Genomic DNA, 12,347 nt, shown 5'->3' with positions numbered 1-12,347 from the left:
ATGATCTCACTCATTCATGGATAATAGAGACCATTATAAACTTTTGAACAATAATAGATACAGAGGCAGAGCTGCCTCAAACAGATTGTCAAACTGCAGCGGGAAGGCCGGGAGGGTTGGGGGGCAGGAGGGAGGGGGGTAAGAGATCAACCAAAGGACTTGTATGCACGCATATAAGCATAACCAATGGACATAAGACACTGGGGGATAGGGAAGTCTAGGGGACTGTCTAGGGCGGGGGGGAAAAAATGGACACATATGTAATACCCTTTGTAATACTTTAAGCAATAAAATAAAATAAAAAATAAAAATAAATAAAATAAAATAAAATAAAATAAAATAAAAAAATAAAAAAAAGAAAGCTGGGAGTTATGGAGGCTGGGAGGAAAAGTGCTGGCAAGTGAGCAGTGAGTTTGTGCTGGTGTCAATTTGGCTGAACTACGGCTCTCCAAATTCCTTCTACTGTACATTTTCAGTTATGATAGGCCGTAAGCCAGATCCCGTGATCTTATTGTATTTGATGGTCTCTTTGTTATCTCTGAAAATTTTTTAAATTTTTTCCATATCTTTTATTTTTTTTAATTTTGTTCTGATGTGTCTAGGTTTGGAATTTTCCTTATCTCCTATTAATTGTTTCTATTTTTCTCTATCTGGGTACAATAGTCAGAGTTCAATCAGAGAAGCAAAACCATTAGGGTGTGTGTGTGTGTGTGTGTGTGTGTGTGTGTGTGAGTGTGTGTGTGTACACAATAACATATATATAGACACACATACATATGCATTCACTAAATTATTTGTCTAGTTAGGAGAAATATACAGATATTGATAAATTTAAGAATTATTAGGAATAAGTAAACATGAGTATCTTAAGGGAAGCCACATGTGAACAGAAATAGAATAATTTTTGAGCTAGCAGAAAATAAAGTGTAGTGAATTAAAAATATGAGGCATGGCCCAGCCAAAGTGGCTCAGTGGTTGAGTGTCAACCTATGAACCAGAAGGTCACAGTTCAATTCCAGGTCACATGCCCTGGTTGTGGGCTCGATCCCCAGTGTGGGGCGTGTAGGAGGCAGCCAATCAATTATTTTCTCTCATCATTGATGTTTCCCTCTCTCTCCCTCTCCCTTCCTCTCTGAAATCAATAAAAATATATATTTTAAAAAATGAGATATGGTAGGAGAAATCATTCCTAATATAATAGTAATTACAAGAAGCACAAATGAAGTTAACTCACAAATAACAAATACTCTCTGATAATATTAAGAAATAAAATATGTTGTTTTTGAGAAACATTCTTAAAACCAAAAGATTCAAAAGGTTGAAAATGAAAGAGTAAAAGACCAAAAAACAAAAACAAAAACAAACAAACAAAAAACACTCATGAAAGAAATCTGGAATTCCAATCAAAATAGCTGATAAAAAAGAATTTAAGGTAAAAGATAAACAAAACAATAAAGGGCTAAGACATAATCATCACAACATATGCATGCAGTGAGTAATAGGTTACAATAACTGACAGCATACAGAGAGAAATACTTGCAGTTTTTAACACCCAGCTATCTAAAATGTATAATTAGTAGGCTTATACTATTACTTATATTGTTTAGATCTTAGATAGGAATGTTCTAATGGCATGCTATATATAATATATATCTTTTGATATGTGTGTTATAAAAGTTCATGGAACAAATAGCAAATACATATTTTAGGAGTATGTACATACTTATGCAAATTTTTAGGCCTAACAGAGGTTCAATAAAGTTTTCAGGAACAATATCTTGTAGATTACATCTTCCAAACATAATAAAATAATAGTAGACATGAGTAACAGAAATTTTTTAAATGTCCCTTATTTTAAAAATACTGTTACTAAATAACTCATAGTTTAAAAATGAAATTATAATCAAAATAAAGAAAAAATCTAGAATTAAATGAATGTGAAAACACAAAATGTATGGGACATAACTAAAGCAGTATTTAGAAAAGCATTTATACCTTTAAATATACTTATCAGGAAACAATAAAAGTTGAAAAGAAATATGCTTAGCATCCAACTGAATAAGTTATAAAATAGAACATCAAGGCAAACCCAATGAAGAAAAATGATATAATAAAAAAGAAACAATATAATATTTTTTTAGTAAAGGAGATTAGTAAGACTAAAAGCTCTGCTTCTGAAATATTACCAAGACAAACCTGATAAGTCTCATAAGAAGAAAAAGAGCCAAAAAAGTAAATAAAATAGGGATAAAAAAATAAAGATAAGGGAATAATTACAGATTTAAAAAAACAAATGTAAATAAAGTGGATAAATTCCTGGAAAACATAAAATGCCAAACTGGTAAAAAAAAGAAAAAGGGAATTTAAAATAGACTCACAAGAAATGCAATTGGTAGTTACAACTCCAGTCTTTTCCTGTGGGAGCCACTGGGGTGAGAGGAGTGAGGCTTGTGCTCGCCCACTGATATCAGCGTACTCCGAAAAGGGGGAATCATCTGGCAAAAATGTTACTTTGCCTGCTGTGTTCCAGGCTCCCATTTGACCAGATATTGTGAATTTTGTTTACTCTAACTTGCGAAAAAACAACAGACAGCTCTATACTGTCAGTGAATTGACAGGTCAGGAAATCAGTGCTGAGTCTTGGGGTGCTGGCAGAGCTGTGGCTCAAGTTCCCAGAGTTCGAGGTGGTGGAACTCATCCTTCTGGCCAGGGTCCTATTGAAAATACATGCTATGGCCCTGACCGGTTTGGCTCAGTGGATGGAGCATCGGCCTGCGGACCCAAGGGTCCCAGGTTCGATTCCGGTCAGGGGCATGTACCTTGGTTGTGGGCGCATCCCCAGTAGGGGGTGTGCAGGGGGCAGCTGATCTATGTTTCTCTCTCATCGATGTTTCTAGCTCTCTATCTCTCTCCCTTCCTCTCTGTGAAAAATCAGTAGAATATATTTTTTTTAAAAAAAGAAAATACATGCTATGGGGGCCAGATGTTTATATCAACCAAAACCTGGTAACCATTGGCACCAGAGGGAACACAACACAGAAGCAATATACTGTCTACTCTGTCCTTCTGTCCTGGCTGCCATGGACTTACCAGCACTGCTCATGTCTAAAGGTCATCATATTGAGGAAGTTCCTAAATTTCCTTTGGTGGTTGAAGATAAAGTTGAAGGCTATAAGAAAACCAGGAGGCGGTTTTGCTTCTTAAAAACTTAAGGCCTGGGGGGGATGAGGACACATTTGTAATTCCTTAACTAATAATAAAAAAAAAAAAAAAAAAAAAAAGAAAAAAAAAACTTAAGGCCTGGAATGATATAAAAAAGGTCTATGCCTCTCATCGGATGAGAGCTGGCAGAGGCAAAAAGAGAAACTGTCGTCATATCTAGAGCAGGGGACCTTGTATCATCTAAAATGAAGACAATGGTACCATCAAAGCCTTCAAAAACATCCCTGGGATTACTCTGCTTAATGTAAATCAACTGAACATTTTGAAACTTGCTCCTGGTGGACATGTGGGCCATGTCTGCATTTGGACTGAAAGTGCTTTCCACAAGTTAGATGACCTATGACACTTGGCATAAAGCTGCCTCTCTCAAGGGTAACTAAAACCTTCCCTTGCAAAAGATGCTTAATACAGACCTTAGCAGAATCTTGAAAAGCCCAGGAATCCAGAGTCCTCCATACATTGCGGTGCAAGAAGATTCTTCTCATATTCCCAAAGAGGAATACACTAAAACACCCGAGAATCACATTGAAGCTAAACCCATATGCAAAGACCATACACCGGAACACCATTCTTTGCCAGGCCAAGAACCGCAAGTTCCAGGTGGATAAAGCAGCAGCAGTGCTAAAAGCCAGATCAGATAAGAAGGGGCTTCCAGGCAAACAAAACTCCATCCCAAAGATCTCTAGACCTGGATGCTTTTAAAATGGACTCTATCTTGTGGAATCTCGGAAGGAAGGTGGGAGAGGGTGGGGGGTGGGAGGTCATCAACCAAAGACCTTGTATGCATATACTAGTATGCATAACGCATGGACGAAGATAGTGGGGTGGTAAGAGCCTGGGGTGGGGGTGGGAGGGGGGATGGGGGTGGACTGGAGGGGTCAATGGGAGGAAAAAGGGGACATATATAATACTTTCAACAATAAATGTTTAAATTAATTAATTAAATAAATAAAATGTACTCTAATTTTCAAGTACACAATTCCAATGTTATATATGTTGTTCCAGAAAATGCAAAAGAGAAACAATAATTCTCAGTTTGTTTTATGAAATTAATACAATCTCATTTTCCTTCATGTTTCTGGATTTAAGCCATGGTTCAGAAAGTTTTCCTCATGCCCAGGTTATATAGGAATTCATCCACCTTTTTCCTAGTACATATATGGTTTCATTTTATTTTTACATTTATGTCTCTGACCCATTTGGAATTTATTCTGCCCTATACTATAAATAATAGATCCAATTTTACTCTGTTCCCTTATGGCTACACACAGTGGTGTGCTGATGCCGGCTCATGCCAGTTCAAGAGAGCTGATTGTTAAATTTTCAGGAATGTTGTGAGCTGACTGCTAAGCAAAGCCATTATAACCAAATAGATTACATAAACTTAAAATGAAGTAAATCATGTTAAAAACAAACCTCATCACCTTATAATTATTTTAATATACACTGAGTGGCCAGATTATTATGACCACCTGATGTTTGTAGGCAAATTAGCTATAATTTCGCGCTGAAGTTGCTAGAGGGCCAGACCATTATAAACAGGGAAGCAGGTTGTTTACCACGACAGTAGAAGTGATTTTTCTCTGAAGATATGGGTAAACAACGCGATTTAACAGCCTTTGAGCATGGGATATATTTGAATGTGAGTGGCCAGATTATTATGACCACCCCATCAGTACTTTGTTGGGCCACCTTTTGCCTTCAAAACTGCGGCGATTCTTCTTGGCATTGACTCCATGAGATGTTGAAAGGTGATGCGAGGAATCTGACACCATGCCTGATGAATAGCACTGTCCAGTTCTGTGAGATTTGACGGTTGTGGAACCAGCTGCCTGATGGCTTTTTTCAGTTCATCCCACAAATGCTCAATTGGATTGAGATCTGGTGATTGTGGGGGCCACCTAAGCAAGGTAAAGTCTCCCTCATGTTCTTGAAAGCACTCCTGCACAACACGAGCACCGTGGCATGGCGCATTGTCTTGTTGGAAGAAGCCATCTCCATTGGGATACACCATCAACATGATAGGATGAACTTGATCAGCAATGATACTTAGGTATGTTGTGCTATTCAGACGTTGTTCCACATGAATTAAAGGGCCCAAACCATGCCAGGAAAACATGCCCCAAGCCATAACACTGCCCCCACCAGCTTGAAGGGTTGTACTCATGCATGTGGGGTGCATGCTTTCATGCTGTTTCTGCCAAATTCTCACTCTGCCATCTGCATGATGCAACTGGAAACGTGATCCATCGGACCACATGACTTTTTTCCAATGCTCGACTGTCCAATCCTTGTATTCCTGTGCAAATTGGAGACATTTTATCTTGGTAACTGCAGACAGCAAAGGTGTTTGAACAGGCCTTCGGCTTCCATATCCCATACGATGCAGTGTACGGCTAATTTGCCTACAAACGTCAGGTGGTCGTAATAATCTGGCCATTCAGGTTATATAAATATCCCACGTTCAAAGGCTGTTAAATCGCGTTGTTTACCCATATCTTCAGAGAAAAATCACTTCTACTGTCATGGTAAACAACCTGCTTCCCTATTTATAATGGTCTGGCCCTCTAGCAACTTCAGCGCGAAATTATAGCTAATTTGCCTACAAACGTCAGGTGGTCAAAATAATCTGGCCACTCAGTGTATTTTACCATCATCAAGGGTCTTGAGATTATTTACTTCTACAGCATCCATATGATGGAAAACTATAGAATGGCATGCTGTTGTACATCTCAATTTGATATTAAACAATATACTAATAGCATAAAATTAGCTATGATGGAAGTATTTACACCATAGAAGTTGGCAATACTAAAATTACGGCTTAATGTATTGTTTTGTTGACTGTGTTGAACAGGAATTACTATGGCCAGTAGGCCAAATTGAGCCTGTCACTAGTTTTTATAATTAAAAATGTATTAGAACATGGCCACACCTATTTTTTTGCATATTGTCTATGGCTTCTTTTGTGCTATAATGGCATAATTTAATAGTTCCAATAGGTACCACATGGCCCAAAAAACCGAAAATATTTTCTATCTGGCCCTTACAGAAAGTTTGCCAACTCATGGTCTAGATTTAAGAAAACGAAGGAGAAAATTTTAGCAATGTAGATTAATCTTAAAAGTGCATTGTGTCTGTAGTTGCTACATTGTGAATGGCACAAAAATATTTAAGAAATAATCTTCCAAAATTTAAAAACTATAATCTGATTCAGCAAAGAACTCACCATTGACAAATAAGTCACAATTGAACATTGTGTCTCTCATTTCACTTCCTTATTCATTAATATAAATAAAAATATCTACCTACATTCATGTGAAAGTACACTCACCAACTGTGACCACAGATTGCTTACGGATAAGAGTTTGGCAAAAAATCAAGGAAAGCATTCTGTGAAAATCAACTAAATATATGGGGTTTACAATTGTAAATTTCATTACTATTTGTAAATTGCTTGCTAAACATTCTTTATATCAGTAAAATTTATAATATACATATGTGTGTGTTAAACATATTTACCAGCCCCAAACTGGATACACAGCATCTCAATTTCATTTATAAAAAATGTATGCTCTAGTTTAAAGTGAATACAATGGAACCATTATCTATGACACCTATCCAGTTATAAAGCAAGAAACAATGTTTTAATAATTTGGTCAGTTGAGTTCTATTAATAAACATTATGCTATATTTTCCTAACTTTGCCAATATTTTTGTGACCACAGTCTTTTCTTTATTATTAAAAATACTTTTTAAAAAATGTATTTTCCCTTTTGATTTGAGATGCGGTCTTTATTATATACTAAATTTCCATATGCAATTTTGTCTACTCATTTTTCTAGTTTGTTCCATTAGTCTGTATGTCTAATCATGTGTCAATATCAAACTGTCCTAATTATAAAGGGTTAACAGTTTGTTATAATGTTTGGTAACTGCATTCTCTCACCCATTTGCTCTTTTTTGTTGGGGTATTTTAGCTATTCTTGTTTATTTGTTCTTTCAGATAAATTTTATAATAAACTTGTCTAGCTCCAGGGGTCAGGGGAATCTAATGAGATTCTTATTGGGCTTTCATAAATTTATAAACTAAAATAGGAAAAACATATATTCAATATGTTGAGTTTTTCTATCCAAGAGCAAGGCATACTTTTTCATTTGTTGAAATGGACTTTTGTAACTTTCAGATGTGTTTTCCTCATACAGGCTTTGGATACTTCTAATCAAGTTTTACCGTGGCACTCTTTTTTTTAATATCATGAAAGGGATCCTCTCCTTCATTACATTTTATAATTGTTTTTGTTTCTATTATGAAGGCTACTGATTTTTAATGCTAATTTTATAAGCTGCTGCTTTATTAAAATATTTTATTGTTTGCGGTCATTTTAATTAATTCTTTTGAATTTTCCAGATGTTATATTGTGTCATCTGAAAACAGAGTTTTAACTCTTCATTTCCAATTACTATGTCCTCCAATTGCTTTCTCCTATCTAATTACAATGAATAACAGGTTCAAAATAATGTTATATAGGAGCAGAAATTGTGTTACTGATTCATGTTTAGTCCTTGACTTATGTAGGACAGTCTTAGTGTCTTCTCATTAAGCCACATGTGAGGCTGGGGCCATTATTCAGCCTACTATACTTTGTAAACTGTGTGTGTTCAATTCCCAGTTGAGGCACATATCTAGGTTGGAGGTTCAATCCCCAATTGGGAGGTAACTGATCGATGTTTCTCTCTCACACACATCAATGTTTTTCTCTCTCCCTTTAAAAAAAAATATCCTCAGGTGAGAATTAAGTAAATTAGTAAATATGAATAAAGTCTATTTAAAAGAGTTAAAACAAACTGAGGCATCACTTTGCTCCTATAATTTTGGCAGACATTGGAAAGCTGGGTCATGACAAGTGTTGGTGGAGAGGTGGGGATATCATGCTTATTGGTGAGCACGTAGACAGATGCACATTCTGTAGCACAGTCTGGTGAATCTGATGTCATTTGGTCCAATTAGGTGGCACATATCTAGAGCCCATCCCTGAGTATCTATCACAAAGATAGTCTCTCACACATCTATAAGGGGACCTACAGGTGGATATTTCCATGTAGTTTATAAAAACAGAATTGGAGGCTATCTGGGTGCTCATTACCTGGAACAGGGGAGGAGAAGGTGGATGGATGAAGTATGGTGACTTTAGCAGTTAGAAGACCACAGACCTTTAATATAACAAGTATATTAAAAACACACTGAAAAAAGAAAGATATAGAATGAGGTCCTGAACACAGTATCACTAAAAGTAAATTTTGAATATATGTACTCCCAAAGAATACATACAAATAAAAGAATCTACATTAAATACATTGGAATAGTTCCCTATATAGGAGGAAGAAAGTGGGGGTAAAGGTGTGAATAAAATTTTGAATATAGAAAAATAACTAAATTAAATAACATCTTTGTATAAACCAATGGTAGTATTATGCCATAAACTGAGGAATGTGGTTAATTTAAACTTTTGCCCCTGAGATCCAACCAAACAAAGATAGATGATAGATGATTAGATAGATAGATAGATAGATAGATAGATAGATAGATAGACAGACAGATAGATAGGTAGATAGATAGATAAAGAAACCATTCTCTTTCCCATTATGGACACTGAAATACCACCACTACCACTACCACCCTAGAGAGTTCCGTTATCAACCCAGTTAACCTTAGTCTTATATGAACTTTGAAGCTCTTTATACAAAGACTTTTCTTTCAGGATGTAAATACCATCCATCCAATCATCCACCCTAATCTCAGTAGGTCCTCTCTCACTTTTCACACCTTGTGCTGCAATTTCTCATGGCTCCCCTGCTCATAACAACCTAATATGAACTATCCAAATGGGATAATAAGGAAGGGTCCTCTTATATGGGGGGCGAGGGGGGAAGCACTATAGAAAGAAATAACAGGATGTGCAAATGTAAGGTGGCAGATAGAACACAGCTGGAGAACTGCATTTAGACCATTTAGAATCCTGGAAATACCATAGTTTAAAATGAGAAATGGGAATTCTTATAATCTGCAGAGGGAGAAAAGGTCAGACCAACTCACAGATGATCGTAGGTGAGGCCAAGGAGTTTGAATTAAGACCTGAGGCAAACTCAGAGCCACTGAAGAATGTGAAGCAAGGAAGAGAGTGACTTGATTGGATATGTGTTTAGAACAATTACTCTAACAGCAATATGGAGAAAAAAGGGGCAGGAAGGAGGGAGTCAGGTAGAAGGATCTTGCAGTATTCCTGCTAGACCTTTCACGAATTTACAAAAGATCACAGTAGCCTGGCTCTCTTAGTGGATTAGGCATACAACTATAAAAGCAGAGGACTAGATAAAATGGTCCCTCCCAGCTCTATGATTTTTTAAATTCCACTTATTTCAGACTCATTCAAAGAAGAGAGTGATGAGGCATAAGTAGAGAAATTTGCAAATTTTTGATCAATATGCGGAACTCATTCAGGAGACAGGAGGCATTAAAGGCTATATGTGATGCTGATTGCCTAGATAATTCTCTGTGATCAAGCACACTTTACAATTAATGACAATTTTTTTAAGTTCAGGTGAGATACGCTATTTTAAAAAAGTTTTAGTGTTTGAAATTTTATGGGAAAATTGTTGAATTTAATGCTGCATATTCTAAACAGGGGCAGAAAGATTTTAACTAGATTTTCACTGGAGTCACTCCTGCATCGCCAACCCTGATAAGATTGGATTTGATAGGAAAATCTAGGTCATTGCCATGACAATTACTCGGCTTCGTCTTAGTTCCACTTAGGCTTTATATAACTCCAATCAGACAACAAGCAGAGGGCTATGAAAGGCGGAGATGGATGCTCACCTCTGCTTCTTGTTATCAGAGTGTTCTGTTCCAACAGTAATGCCACATGACATTAAACCACTGGTTCTCAACCTTGGCCACATGTTAAAATCACCTGAGTGTGGCTCAGTGGTTGAGCATCCACCTATGAACCAGAGGTCATGGTTTGATTCCTGGTCTGGGCACATGCCCAGCTTGTGGGCTCGATCCCCAGTAGGGGGTGTGCAGAAGGCAACCAATTGATGATTCTCTCTCATCATTAATGTTTCTATCTCTCTCTCCCTCTCCCTTTCTCCCTCTGAAGTCAATAAAAACATTTTTAAAAAATTATCTGAGGATCTTTTACAAAATACTGGTGCCTAGGCCCTATCCCTAGAATTTCTTCTGATTTAATTGGTCTAAAGTGAGAAGGCTTCAAAATATTCCCAGGTCATTGTATTGTGTAGCCAGGGTTAAGAACTACTGTGCTAGGCAATTATCAAGGTAATTCTCAAGGTGCTGCCCAGGCATGGCTATAAATTGGGGATATTCTTCAAGAGACTAGCAGTCTGGATTCTTGTATATTGGGATTAATTCCTGGTTTGGCAAAAAATAATAGAATTATCACATTGAAACTGGAGAGCATTATGCTAAGTGAAATAAGCCAGTCAATGAAGGAAAAATACCACATGATCTCACTCATTCATGGATAATAGAGACCATTATAAACTTTTGAACAATAATAAATACAGAGGCAGAGCTGCCTCAAACAGATTGTCAAACTGCAGCGGGAAGGCCAGGGAGGGTTGGGGGGCAGGAGGGAGGGAGTAAGAGATCAACCAAAGGACTTGTATGCATGCATATAAGCATAACCAATGGACATAAGACACTGGGGGATAGGGGAGGCTAGGGGACTGTCAAGGGCGGGGGGGAAAAAAGAACACATATGTAATACCCTTTGTAATACTTTAAGCAGTAAAAAAAAAAAAAAGAAGAAGAAGAAGAAGAAGAAAAAATTAACACATTGAAAATAAGTCAGTTCTCTCATTGGTGCTTTTAAAGGCCCCAGTGTGTTGCAACGTCACACTGTACGCCAAAAAGTTGCAGGTTTGAATCCTGGTAGGGAACCTTATCAACTGATCAATGTTTCCCTCTATTTTTCCATTCATTTCCAGAGAGAGTGGAAGAGAGTGGGAGAGACAGAGAGAGAGAAACATCGATGTGAGAGAGACACATCAATTGGCTACCTCCTGCAAACATTCCGACCAGGGCTCAGGCCTCTCTCTAAAACAATCAAACAAGCAAACAAAATCAATAAAAACATATCCTTGAGTGAGGATTAAATAATAATTAAAAATAAAGGGCACTGGTGTTTTCATAAACCCTGTTTGGCGATTTTATATAATTTTTAAAAATGGAACACGGGGAAGTAGAGGAAAAGGGAAGGGAGGGAGGAAATGCAGAGATCCTGCCAAGAGGGTTCTCACTTAAGAGTTGAACCTTTGGGTCTAAGAAGCTGGGCCCAATGTAAGAAAATGGCAGTTGTGAAGGACACCACCTGCTTCTATCGTGTTCTTGGGGTACTTTGGGTTTTATCATAATTATAGTCTTCTACATTTATAACATAGAATTGCCAGATTTTTTTTCTAAAGGAGCATGGGTTATAATATTGCCAAGTGATATCTCTCTCTCTCTCTCTCTTCCTCTCTCTCTCTCTTTCTCTCTCTTTTTTTTTGCTTTGAATCTATTTTATTATTTTCTTTTTTTTCAATTAAATCTTTATTGTTCAGATTATTACATTAGTTACTCTTTTTTCCCACCATAACTCCCCTCCACCCAGTTCCCACCCCACCCTCCACCCTCACTCCCCACCCACTGTCCTCATCCATAGGTGCACGATTATTGTCCAATCTCTTCCCTCACCCCCACACCCCTTTCCCCCCCTTCCCAAGAATAGTCAGTCCATTCCCTTTCTATGCCCCTGATTCTATTACAATCACCAGTTCATACTGTTCATCAGATTATTTATTCACTTGATTTTTAGATTCACTTGTTGATAGATGTGTATTTGTTGTTCATAATTTGTATCTTTACCTTTTTCTTCTTCCTCCTCTTCTTAAAGGATACCTTTCAGCATTTCATATAATACTGGTTTGGTGGTGATGAACTCCTTTAGCTTTTTCTTATCTGTGAAGCTCTTTATCTGGCCTTCACTCTCTTTCTCTCTTGTCTTTTGTTTTGTTTGGTTTCACTTGGTTTGGTTTTTTAAGAAGTCCCAAATCAATAG

At 37.1% G+C, this 12,347-nt stretch overlaps 1 long non-coding RNA gene and 1 pseudogene across 2 annotated transcripts in view; one reads left to right on the top strand and one right to left on the bottom strand.

Annotated features, from left to right (window-relative positions):
- Positions 1 to 12,347, bottom strand: part of LOC308517611 — a 775,374-nt gene that overhangs the window by 336,274 nt on the left and 426,753 nt on the right. The window lies entirely within an intron of this gene.
- On the top strand, positions 2,384 to 3,924 carry LOC308518075 (large ribosomal subunit protein uL4-like; annotated as a pseudogene). The gene is made up of 3 exons: positions 2,384 to 2,755; positions 2,984 to 3,190; positions 3,283 to 3,924. The product of its transcript is annotated as a large ribosomal subunit protein uL4-like (transcript).

The sequence above is a fragment of the Myotis nattereri genome, assembly GCF_964212035.1.
Source record: "Myotis nattereri genome assembly, chromosome: 4".
Taxonomy (NCBI): Eukaryota; Metazoa; Chordata; class Mammalia; order Chiroptera; family Vespertilionidae; genus Myotis; species Myotis nattereri.
The sequence above is the reverse complement of the archived record's forward strand: the minus strand, read 5'-3'. Positions and strand labels throughout refer to the sequence as shown.